This window comes from Rhodnius prolixus, unplaced genomic scaffold (genome assembly GCF_049639745.1).
Source record: "Rhodnius prolixus isolate KJV_2025 unplaced genomic scaffold, Rpr scaffold_7, whole genome shotgun sequence".
In the NCBI taxonomy this organism is placed as follows: domain Eukaryota; kingdom Metazoa; phylum Arthropoda; class Insecta; order Hemiptera; family Reduviidae; genus Rhodnius; species Rhodnius prolixus.
In genome coordinates this window covers 2364729-2377321 of record NW_027411582.1, presented here as the reverse complement: position 1 = coordinate 2377321, position 12593 = coordinate 2364729, and the positions used below count along the sequence as shown (strand labels likewise).

Genomic DNA, 12593 nt, shown 5'->3' with positions numbered 1-12593 from the left:
ATCCGGTAAAACCCATTAAATAAATTGTACGTTTTTTGGGGGAAATTCCCCCAAAAAAAGTAAAAAGAAATTGAGAATGTGTAGTATCATCTCATAACAATATTTTCCGGGAAATTTATTACTCAGTAAGAGGAAATAATGAACCTGAAATAAAAGCGGAAGGGCATTGTATATCAGACGCATCCAACAAAACTAGGTTAATATTTTAGGTATAATCCATACATATAATAAGATATCTGGGGGAAATGACAGTTTTTCTGAGAATTTTCTATGAAAACTCTGCGCCAAACTTTGGTCCAAAAAGAAAACCACCCACCATCATTAAAATAACCTTTATATAACCTCCCCCACACAAGATGGAGCTCAAAGATGGCTACATGGTGAATGGATGCGCAATTAAGCTAATATTTGTTTAGTACGCAACTCATAAATTTCCTACGAAACACCCACTTGAACTCCCCCACCTTATAAATATAAACTAAGGGCATTCATTGCATTCGTTCGCAAACATTGGGTCACACTCCTACGCAAGTCCAATGTTTCTACTCTCGTATAGACTTAATTTATGCACTTGCCAAACTTTTTTAATTTAATATTTAATTACTTTGAACTCATTGCTCGTCGAGAATCCAGGTATTGAGATCGTGCATATTTTAGATTTTTACCGGAAGTACCCATTTTTCCGGAAGCGACCAGAGTAAAAAAACGCAGTGGTCAGTTAGATTTCCTTTGTTTGTCTACGGCAGTGGTTCCCAACCTGTGGTCCGCGCAAGAACTAAACTATAATAATAATATACAGGGTGAACCAGTAACTAATGTCCATAGGTCTACTGTGTGTAGTACGATCTAAAGTGGAGTTCAGTGACGTATTGTCCAACTTCATATTTTCCACTGTTCTTGTGTGACGTCACTTTACTTTCTTTTTTTTTCTAAAATCATTACTTTTTTTGGCAATAAGTTATTACTCAGAAAGTTTTAATCCGAATTCGGATTCTGGATGACACGGTTAGAAAGACAGATAGATTTTCCTAAAAACTGACACCATTTCGAAGCGTAAGTTATTCTCCAAACAGCCTCAATCTTCCTCCTGGATACTGGAAAAAATAAAAGTAATCGAAAAACTCATTAGGCCCTTATGTGATCATTATCTAGACCTAGGTGCTGGCACTTTTTAGTAAAAGTTTCCTTGTCTAATGTGGGCTTTCAAAAAGGTATATCATTTTCCAGGATTCCTTTTTATCTTCGTATGAGAAAATTACGTTTTTTTTTACTAGAAAAAACGTGTTCACGAGCAAGACACAACAGTGTTAGCTTATCAAGTTGTTTAATTCATTGTAAAACTCTTTTAGATGGACCCAGTAGTCAGTTTTTAAAGTAGATTGTCTTAAAATAAGGAAGTCAAAGGTTGCAAATTTTAAAGCCCACATTAGACAAGGAAACTTTTACTGAAAAGTGCCGCCAGCACCTAGGCTCTGATAATGATCCCCTCATAAAGGCCTAATGAGTTTTCTTCAAAAATTTTCGATTACTTTTATTTTCCCCCAATATCCAGGAGGAAGATTGAGGCTGTTTGGAGAATAACTTATGCTTCGAAATGGTGTCAGTTTTTAGGAAAATCTATCTATCTTTCAGAACCGTGTCATCAGAATCGAATTCGGACTAAAACTTTCTGAGTAATAACATTTTTATTGGAAAAAAGTAATGATTTTAGGAAAAAAAAATTAAAGTGACGTCACTCAAGAACAGTGGAAAATATGAAGTTGGCCAATACGTCATTGAACTCCACTTTAGATGTACTACACACAGTAGGTCTATGGACAATACTTACTGGTTCACCCTGTATATTTATTTGACATACGGCGACGGTACGGTCAATGGGGACGTCGAGCGAGCTTAGAGCACCTAAAAACAAGTCCAAGAGTCGACTAAAATCAATTGATGATGTGCGTGTAGCTTTGAGCAATCTCATCAATCCCAGGATTACCCCATCTTGTTAAGAAAATGGATGCTCAAAAAGCACATTAATATTACTGAAAACTTAATCACAATGTTTTATTATTATTATTTTTTTTTTAATCTTTTATTGGAATTTACCTCTGCAACGATTGTTGCAACAACTGTTGCAACGGTTGTTGCAACAAGCAAATATGGTGAAAGAGAAAAGAAATCAAAGGAAATCATGAGTGGAGAAGGCACCCAGTGGTGCCACTCCAGTAACGTGCTTTGCTCTCACGATAAGAGTAAATCACGAGGCCATCTTCTCTTCAATCTCCTTAGAGGATTACCTGGTGTAATGTGGAGGAAGATAGGTGTTCTATGAGAGGGTTAGGGATGAGCTGCTGTAGAGTGGAATGAAATTTGAAGAAACGAGTGTTAGCAAGATCTGTAATGAAAGGGAATTTTGAGGTCATTATGGATGGTTGAGGTTAGATACATAGAACGGCTGCGTTAAGAAGTTTTCTGAAGTATTTTTGGACTGTAACGTCTGGAGACTTAGTGAGTTGGAACGGTTTAGTCGATCCCCATACTTGGATGCCGTATCACCCCAAATTGGTTGCAGTAACATTAGATATAAGAGTCTTTTGTTCTGTAGGTTAAGTTTCGATCGTTTGTCAAGTAGTCTGGCGAGAAGTTTTGTAGCATTGGTTAGTTTCTTGCCTTTCAGTCTAGTATGGGGATTCCATGTCAACCGTTTGCCTAGGTGCAGTCCAAGGTAGCGTACTTTGTCCCCAGTTGGTGCAGGAGTTTGGTTCAAGATGATGGGAGGTAGGATTTTCCGTCTGAGAGTAAATATTATAAACTTTATGTAAGTTTATTTTTAAAATCTAAAAGTAGTTTATTGTGATGCTGAACTTTGTGGCTCCTGCTGCTAACAACAAAAAATATTAAAAATGGTTCCTGGTCATAAAAAAGGTTGGGACACTAGTGTCTATGGTCTACATAATTTAGAAAATAGAAAAAAACCAAAATTTTTCTAGCAAAATTATAAATTTGTAGATTTTTTTAAAATAATTTAAAGCACAGTTAACATCTGAGGTCACTGGAGTTCACAGCGAGTGCTCCTCCCTTCCTGTACCAAGAGGAAGTGAAAGTGGTTTAAACGGAAATAACAATTTCCAGCAAACTGAAGGGAATTTGTATAAATAGTTTTGATAATTTCCACTGCGGAGATACCCCTCCCCTCATGGGTTGGATAATCCAACCAGATTTGGAAATGACGGAAGAGAGAATTTCAGTGTTATTTATCTTGTAGATTTCAGTGAAGGTTTCATTTAAATTTATACAGGTTATGTTTACATTTAATTTTTGAACAATACCTATTTAACTACGTCTCATATTTATAGTTTACCAACTGTTCGTATTATTTAACTCTTGTCTATTTATTCGTAATCTTACTCCCAGCAGCCGGAAGTACAGTAATAGTTAAACTAAAAAAAAAAAATAAGATAGACTTCCGGGCAATTAAAAAAAAAAAAATCTGAAATGACTAACTACTCATACGACTTTCTCTTATTATAAAATTCAACTTCCGGTTTACAGATTGTGATGGCCTCTGTTGGTACCTAAGCGAAATATGTTATCAAATCCGAACTTCCAGCGTTTTTGTTTTGTTTTCCACTTCCGGCGAATTTATTAGGCACAGACTGATTTGTAAAATCAACAATTACTCACTCAGGGATCCTTAAAACGGATATTGACGATTATAAAACTTAAAATTGAAAATCTGCACGATTAAAGTACTTATTACAGGGTTAAGCGAAGTGAAAATGCGAAGACTATTTGTCACCCTTGAGTAATTATTATTATTATTTTTTTTTTTTAAGGCAATGAACCTAGATGGCTATTATGCCCTTTGCTGTTCTGTGGCAGTGCACATGCCAACTTCTTACACAACCTTTTATAAACAACCCCACTTATGGAACCAAATTCTTAAAGCTATACACTTAAAGTTAAGATTCATTCACACTATAAATTACATCCATACCTATATACAATTATGTACAGTTATAAATACATTAAAACAAGTTTGTTACATGATTTCTATGTATTCATTTCTTTTCTTATATATTATTAAATAATTTAATTTCTTTTAAAAACTTTATTATGTTATCTATCCTATTCGGGTCGTTTGCCAAGGCTTCTTCTACTGAGTCCGGAATACTGTGACGTTGTCTACATTGATCATATTCTGAACACTCCACAAGTACATGTTGTACTGTCAAGGGTTCATTACATGTACTGCATGTGGGAGGGCTATCCTGACACATGAGGTAACCGTGGGTTAGCCGGGTGTGGCCGATCCTAAGGCGAGTGACTATTACCTCTTCTCTGCGGTTATCCCGCGATGAAGAGTCCCAAGCTTTGACGACAGTTTTGATCTTCCTAAGCCTATTGTTCGTCACTAAGGACCACTCATTCTGCCAGGATTCATACATGTGTCTTTTAATTTGATTCGCCACGAAAATAATTATTGCATTATTACTTAATGCATTTATGCATGAGTAATTATTGCATTTTTACTTAAATTACGAGTAAATTTCTTGTGATTACTGTTCATTCTTTTTGGTGACTGATTCATAGTTTAAATAGGATGAAAAAATAATTGCCATTTCAGTCGTGATACATTTATTCTGCCGAGCTTTCGACCTAGGGGACTAGTTCATCTTCAGGGCTAGTTTACAAAGTAATATTTTACATTAAAGGGTTGGTGTGTCTTCTGTCTTGTATGTTCATGGACTGTGTCTTCTGTCTTGTCTGTTCATGGACTGTCGGTTCATGGACTGTCTGTTCATGGACCGTCTGTTCATGAACAGACAAGACAGAAGACACAGTCCATGAACATACAAGACAGAAGACACACCAACCCTTTAATGTAAAATATTACTTTGTAAACTAGCCCTGAAGATGAACTAGTCCCCTAGGTCGAAAGCTCGGCAGAATAAATGTATCACGACTGAAATGGCAAATATTTTTTCATCCTATTTTAAATTTCTCGGTTACCGTTCTCGAAACAACATTTAGTTTACTTGTTAAAACATTAAATTTGAGAATTCGTAACGATCGTAAACTAGCTGTGGAGCGGAAGTACAACTAAACAACACTTAACGCCCCTGTTTAGAAAGTTATTAAGTTATAAGTACCATTTTTATGGAGTATTAAAATAACTTTATATATTTTATAGAAGACAGTTGGCTAAACTGTTAAGTATACTATTTAGTTGAGAATATAGGGCTGGTTTTGTTAATAAACATAGAAAGGTTAAGGTAACTGGTGTGTTATATAAGGAAGAAGAGCTTTAGTTGTGTGGTGAGGGAACAGGAACAACTATATGGAGCTCTCTGGCTAAGAGCAAGAGCTCAAGTCTATAGCCTCCATAATGCTGTCTGTACAAGGAGCGCAGGTTTCTTCGTTCTCTACTTTACTACTAAGTGTTGTAGTCCAGGTGTTCTAGAATAATACATGAGGCATTTGTAAACCATTTTGCAAAATTACCGCCATTATTATTGTACACTCCAGTACAGACAAAAGATAGAGACAAAACACTAATACTTATGGAAATTTACACATAGCGGCGGCAAAATGGGAAATTTTCCAGGTTATGGAGCCAGCATTTTTCTCCCCTCACCTTTTCTTTTATCTCTTAGCAGGGGAAGTGGTGTGATCGCTTTAATTTTCTACAATGAATTTTTACCGGAAATACACACTTTCAGTTTCGCTACGTTTACGCAAAAGTGGTTACTATCAGAAATTGCGACTATGAGTGCGCGCTTTTTGATTAGGCGCGAACAGAGAACTCCCGCAATAAGATCTTGGTCAAAATAGATCACTTTTACGGAAGTATCACTTGAAAGAACCAAATTTTGAGGTTTTTGAGGAAAACGACTCAAACGATTTTCTCCTAATTTGGTGTACTTATTGTTTATGTGTGTGTGTGTGTGTGTGTGTGTGTAGATCATAGTGTAGGGAAAGAAAGGAAGGGATCAGCTCGTGCTAGGTGTAAGCAAACTTTAGAAATAGTAAAATAGAATAAAATATTAAAAGTTTTAAGGCGCCACGGTAGCCGAGCGGTTAAAGGCGAGACCCGCAATGCTAAGATGTATTGCTGGTTTAGTAGGTTCGATTCCCCCGGACTAGGCCTTGGATTTTATTTAATAGTTAATATGAGGAATTTATAGTAAAGTATGTTTGCTAGTCGCCTCCGTCCGCGACACCTAATTGGTAGTTGGACGTTAAGCCCGTCTGAAAAAATTGGCGATTAAAAGATTGAAAAATATTTTCAATTAATTGATGAAAGATTGTAGGGAGTTATTGAAGCACCATCTGTCTGTCCGTCATCTGTTGGTATTTCCGCCGTTTATTATATTTTCTATTATTTCAAAGATCATTTTATATATTTATCAATAATATATTTTGATATACAATTGAATTTGTAGCCAACTGGAGAAATTAAGTGAACAATAAAAATCTATTTAAAATTGTATAGACTTGTAAGCCCTGGCCAAGGAGGTCAGCTCTAAATTCTTCAACCCACTCACAAGCACGCTAAGTCCAAACTTCATTAAATGTTGAACGGGCTAAGTAAGTCCCCTGCTAGAACTGTAAATACCTTATTCAGCTCAACGCCAAAAGGACTCTACTAACATTACAAAACATTGGCCAAATAATAAGACGGAAATTTGGTATAATACAACAAAATGGCCGCCAGGCAGCAGGCGGAAGTAACACGATCTTTAATCAATTTTCTTGGTATCAGGACTTTACCGGAAATTATCTGTTTTAAGGTTTCCTGAATGGAAACCTTTTTTTAGTTTTTCTTTTTTTAGAAAGCGGTCTGTGAGTTTTCACAAAGAGATAGATATTTAAAAGATATGAAGTAAGAGAAAAAGTAACAGCGGGAAAAGCAAAAGAAAAACTAAAAGAAAACCCTATTAAAATGATATGCATCACAGGGCTTTTATTTATTAGAAAATATACCCCTGGTCTTAGAATAGAAGCAGGACGCCATCTTGAAATCTCATTTCGATCAAAATGAACTGTTGATTCGACTTCAGTGGAAATGTGTTCAATTTTTGGCTCATTTTTTTTTTCACGAAATGGCCTTTTTACTGAATGTATACGTCAGGAAAGAACCATAATATCTAGTTTGTAATTAAGAAAATTTTCTTTCAACTTGGAATTTTCTATTTTCTAGAAAAGGAGCGTCGATCATTTGATCAGACAGGAAGTTGGCCAGTAAGACTAAGCTATTGCTATCACAGTGGTTTTATTGTGTAGACCAGGGGTCCCCCAAACTAGGGCCCGCGGGCCACATGCGGCCCCCTGAGGACATTAATCCGGCGCTTGCCGCACCACTTCCGGAAGGGGCATCTCTCTCTTTCATTGGTGGTCAGTGAGAGGAACACTATATGTGACGATGCCGCAAAGCGCTTGAGTCGCTCATGTACAGTACTATTTTCGGTGACGTGGGACGGACGCGTCACGGCTCCGAAAACAGTGTAAAATAACAGCCAGAAGTAGGAAGAAAGGCAGAGCACTATAACTAAACCGGACATTGGACCATCTCATTAGCCAAAAGCAGGACCACACTTCCCACAGAAATACTGGGCAGTTTGGTGATTTAAATTTACTTGTTCTTTATTTGAAATATTCTATTTGTTCCCGTTTTGTTTTTCTACTTTAAAATAGTTTGTTTTATAGTCCGGCCCTCCAACGGTCTGAGGGACAATGAACTGGTCTCCTGTGTAAAAAGTTTGGGGTCCCCTGGGGACTGCTGATAACCTGCTTTACTTACTTATTATTTCGTTGTTACTTAAAACATCGTTTTTTTCGTCTTCAAGCCTAAAATTGCACTTTCTGTGAAATCTTTTTATGCTTACAACTTTAGTAGGAAGGGAAATGGAAAACCCCTAATTATAATCAGGAAAAGCTAGGTGAGACTTGAGATAATCCACCATTGTTAACATTCTGGCTGACCTCCTGTACTTCCCGGAGGTATGTTATCATTGTTCCCAGTGAATTCGTACAGGATTTACCCAGAGAGAAAGGTTTGCATATTATATTTTACAACCAGAACAATGGCTGTAGGTAAATAAGTAGAACGTAGTACCTGCCGACTGCGGTTTAGCGCAGGAAATTAAACAGCTGACGTCGACTAAAACAACGGGCCAACACAGTTTGGCGGTGAAAACAGCCGCTGAAAACACAGGCTTGAATTTCTAGGATTTTCTTTAGAAAATTGTTTAGTATTCTGCCCTCAATTTCTCTCGCTATGGAGAGCTAGAAGTGGAGGTGGAAGAGGAGCCAGTGTGGTTGGAGGTTATGAGCGTGGACTTTTAAAGAGAAAATCTCAGTTTTCCCAGACCCGCATGAAATAAGTCTCAGAATTTGTTCGTTTTAATTTTATAATTTTAAGCCTTGTCAACAACAACATTTGTGGTCACTGAAGCTCGAAGTGTCTTTCGTTAAACTGACAACTCTGTCCATCACCGAATTGTGAGCCGTAAGAGGTTTTTAAGAACAGAAAATCTAATGGCCATCAGCTGGATTCGAAACTCTAAATTGAAACTCAAGACCAGCGTTTCCCAACCTGTGATACCAATCCCAAAATAATAAAATACCAGTGTATCAGTGGTACGCGAGTTGCTGGTTGCTGGTACGCGAAAAATAATCAATAATGGCGGACTTACAAAAAATTAAGCGTAAAACTATCATAGAAATGGTTTTTCCTATAATACATAAAAATTATTTTAATTAATAATATTATACAGTAAAGTTGTTGATATCTACAGTAATAAGGTTGGTCTGTCTCAAGATATACGATAAAATATAATAGCACATTGAACAGGATTAAAATTGTCTTTCATGGAGTATTTTCCCCAAAAACCTGAAAACACAAATGATAATTCGGATTTCAAACCCCCTTCTATAAAGAAAATTTAGGAAAAGCTAAATCATTGACGATAAAAGATGAAGAAAATTTAATAGAATTATCATGTGACAGAACTTAAATGATAACTATGTAAAGATCTGCTTAAAGAGACTGGATTGTAATGAGTAAGCTCTATCCAAGCTACATTAAATTTAACTGGTACTTACAGAGGTAGTTGGATGCTGAAAAGAAATTAATTTAGAAGATTTTTGGGCACAAATATAATAATTCTAAAGAACTTTTTAAATTAATTAATAATTTTGAAGAGAAAAATATGTAGGCAATTTTAAAAATTTTAAAACTAAGATCTTACACTTTACAAAGTTTATAAAGTGAACTTGAACTTAGAACTCCTTTGTAACAGATAAATTTGTATCTCTATACAAATAAAGATAATAATATTAATAATAATAATAGAGAGGGAAGGGATTAGCTATGAGGTTAGCATACTGGACTCCCACGCGGAGGTCCAGGGTTCGAATCCAGCAGCTGACCCTTAGATTTTCTCTTCTTAGGAGCTTCTAACAGCTCACTGTCCGGTGATGGCTAGTGTTGTCTGTAACGAGAGAACATTGTCCGGAGGCCGGCAGTGCACTGAAAAAAGCTCCGGGAGCCAATAACCTTAGATGTTGACGCGCCTTAAATCATTAAAAAAATAAATAAATAAATAAAATAACTCCCTCGGGATAACAAATTTTACTAAATACTATCATTTTTACGAAGTGGTACAATTTAGCAATGAAGTACTACCAAGTGGTACGCCAGCCAAAAAAAGTTTGGGAAACGCTGTTCTAGACTATCACAATAAGAAATAATTGAGCACGAAAATTAATTTTATTTTTTTTTTTTATCCCAATCAGCTGATCTTATTATTTTGCAAACGATCATATGTTCACCATAAAATGATTCATTATTAGGGTGTGTGTCGTCACACAGCTAACCTAGAATCCATCCACTTAAATCAACATTCAGAGAAAAAGTTCCAAATCAAAGTGATTAGGCCCACAGCATATGTTAAGCCCAAGGTTTTTAAATGAGTACGATTGCCTCTCTCTCTCTCTCTCTCTCTGTCTCTCTCTTTCGACGGATTAGAGGAAGTAGAGAGGTTAATAAAGCAGACTAGTGGACGGCGAAGATTTGATGATGGTGCCCTCTTACGTGCCAGAAATGATTCGTTAGGAGCAAAACAGGAAAGCTTACTCCGCAGCTTATCAGCATTTTTCTTTCTTTTTTTTTTTTATTTTTCCAGTTGAAATACCAACTTCCTGTACCAAGTAAATACTCATCACCAATTAACAATATAACTTTCTTTTTTTTTTGGTATAACCGTGCTGAGGAGGTTGCAAAGAGAGAGAGAAGAGATCATTACTGGCTTTTTAATTAACTAGCGCGCCGTCATTCAGGCCGAGTGTAAACAATACGCTGCTGCTGCTACCTAGCGGCCGCTTCCCCTTTGGGCCTCTACCCCACAATGTTTTGACGTATCTTCAAGTTTTACTCACCCCTCGCCACCACCTTTATTTACTCTCACTTCTACTGAGCAAGAAAAACAGTTTACTCATGTAACCAACCTAACCTATTACATCTACTACGTCATCTCAGGCAAATTGATGACGAAAAGCTGCGTAAGAAATATGCACACTACTTTCAAAATAGGATAACCCTCACAGAGGTTACTAGATACGTGAAAATCACTCAACCAGAAGTACTGACATTGTACTGACTCATTTTTTCGACTTCAAACGGTTCAATCGATTTTTATTAGTTTTTTAATTAATTAAGAAGCAATACTGTAGTTACTTTACTTATTTATAATTACTTATTATTTAATAAATATTAAGTAGAGTAAGTGAAGTACTGTAATTGCGTATTTTTCCAGGCGGGGCTTAACGTCCAACTACCAAATTAGGTGTCGTGGACGGAGGCGACTAGCAAACATACTTTACTGTAAATTTCTTTTATTAACCATTAAATAAAATGCAAGGCCTAGAACGGGAATCGAACCAACAATACATCTTAGCATTGCGGGTCTAGTCTATAACCGCCTAACGTACTTTACTATAAATTCCTCATATTAACCATTAAATAAAATCCAAGGCCTAGAGATAGGGAATCGAACCCACTAAACCAGCAATACATCTTAACATTGCGGGTCTAGTCTATAACCGCCTAACGTACTTTACTATAAATTCCTCATATTAACCATTAAATAAAATCCAAGGCCTAGAGATAGGGAATCGAACCCACTAAACCAGCAATACATCTTAGCTTTGCGGGTCTAGCCTATAACCGCCTGACACACTTTACTATAAATTCCTCATATTAACCATTAAATAAAATGCAAGGCCTAGAACGGGAATCGAACCAACAATACATCTTAGCATTGCGGGTCTAGCCTATAACCGCCTGACACACTTTACTATAAATTCCTCATATTAACCATTAAATAAAATGCAAGGCCTAGAACGGGAATCGAACCAACAATACATCTTAGCATTGCGGGTCTAGCCTATAACCGCCTAACGTACTTTACTATAAATTCCTCATATTAACCATTAAATAAAATCCAAGGCCTAGAGATAGGGAATCGAACCCACTAAACCAGCAATACATCTCAGCATTCCGGTTCTAGTCTATAACCGCCTAACGTACTTTACTATAAATTCCTCATATTAACCATTAAATAAAATCCAAGACTTAGAGATAGGGAATCGAACCCACTAAACCAGCAATACATCTTAGCTTTGCGGGTCTAGCCTATAACCGCCTGACACACTTTACTATAAATTCCTCATATTAACCATTAAATAAAATGCAAGGCCTAGAACGGGAATCGAACCAACAATACATCTTAGCATTGCGGGTCTAGTCTATAACCGCCTAACGTACTTTTCTATAAATTCCTCATATTAACCATTAAATAAAATCCAAGGCCTAGAGATAGGGAATCAAACCCACTAAACCAGCAATACATCTTAGCTTTGCGGGTCTAGCCTATAACCGCCTGACATACTTTACTATAAATTCCTCATATTAACCATTAAATAAAATCCAAGGCCTAGAGATAGAATCGAACCAACAATACATCTTAGCATTGCGGGTCTAGCCTATTTAATAAATATTAAGGTATTTAAATTTCAACATTCAAGATATCTTTCATAAAACTATTTGTTACACAATGTAAAATTACTTTAATAAAATGTTTAAAATCACAAAAATAAATTGTACAAAACACTGTCAACCTAATAGATAGTTTTATTTTTAATTAACTGAAAATTACTTTTATGGGGGTCGATGGAGATTTCTGAAAAATTATATGGGGGTGGGGTTCACGATCAAAAAAAAAGTTTGGCGACCCCTGCTCCTAAAGTCTAGTTGAACTGGAAGGACTGGAGGCGGTTTGTTCTAACCGCTGGAGGCGGCTGTTCTAACCACTGGAGGCGGCTGTCGCTCACACTTTCTCTCCAACCTCCATAGATCTACCTGAGAGAGCCCTAGAACTAAACAATAAATCTTGGCAAACGACTTGCCAAGATTTCCCATCTCTACCAACCCTGGCAGTTTCTATTGTTTTTTTGGGGGGAAAACTAGAACTGTATAATTTGCAGAAATAGAAAATTATCCGTTATAACAATGGCGGCAGCCTTCTTGCAACAATAATTCT

General features: G+C 36.6%; 1 protein-coding gene across 1 annotated transcript in view; it reads left to right on the top strand.

Moving 5' to 3' along the window:
• Window positions 1-12593, top strand: part of Octbeta1R (Octopamine beta1 receptor) — a 210872-nt gene that overhangs the window by 151242 nt on the left and 47037 nt on the right. The window lies entirely within an intron of this gene.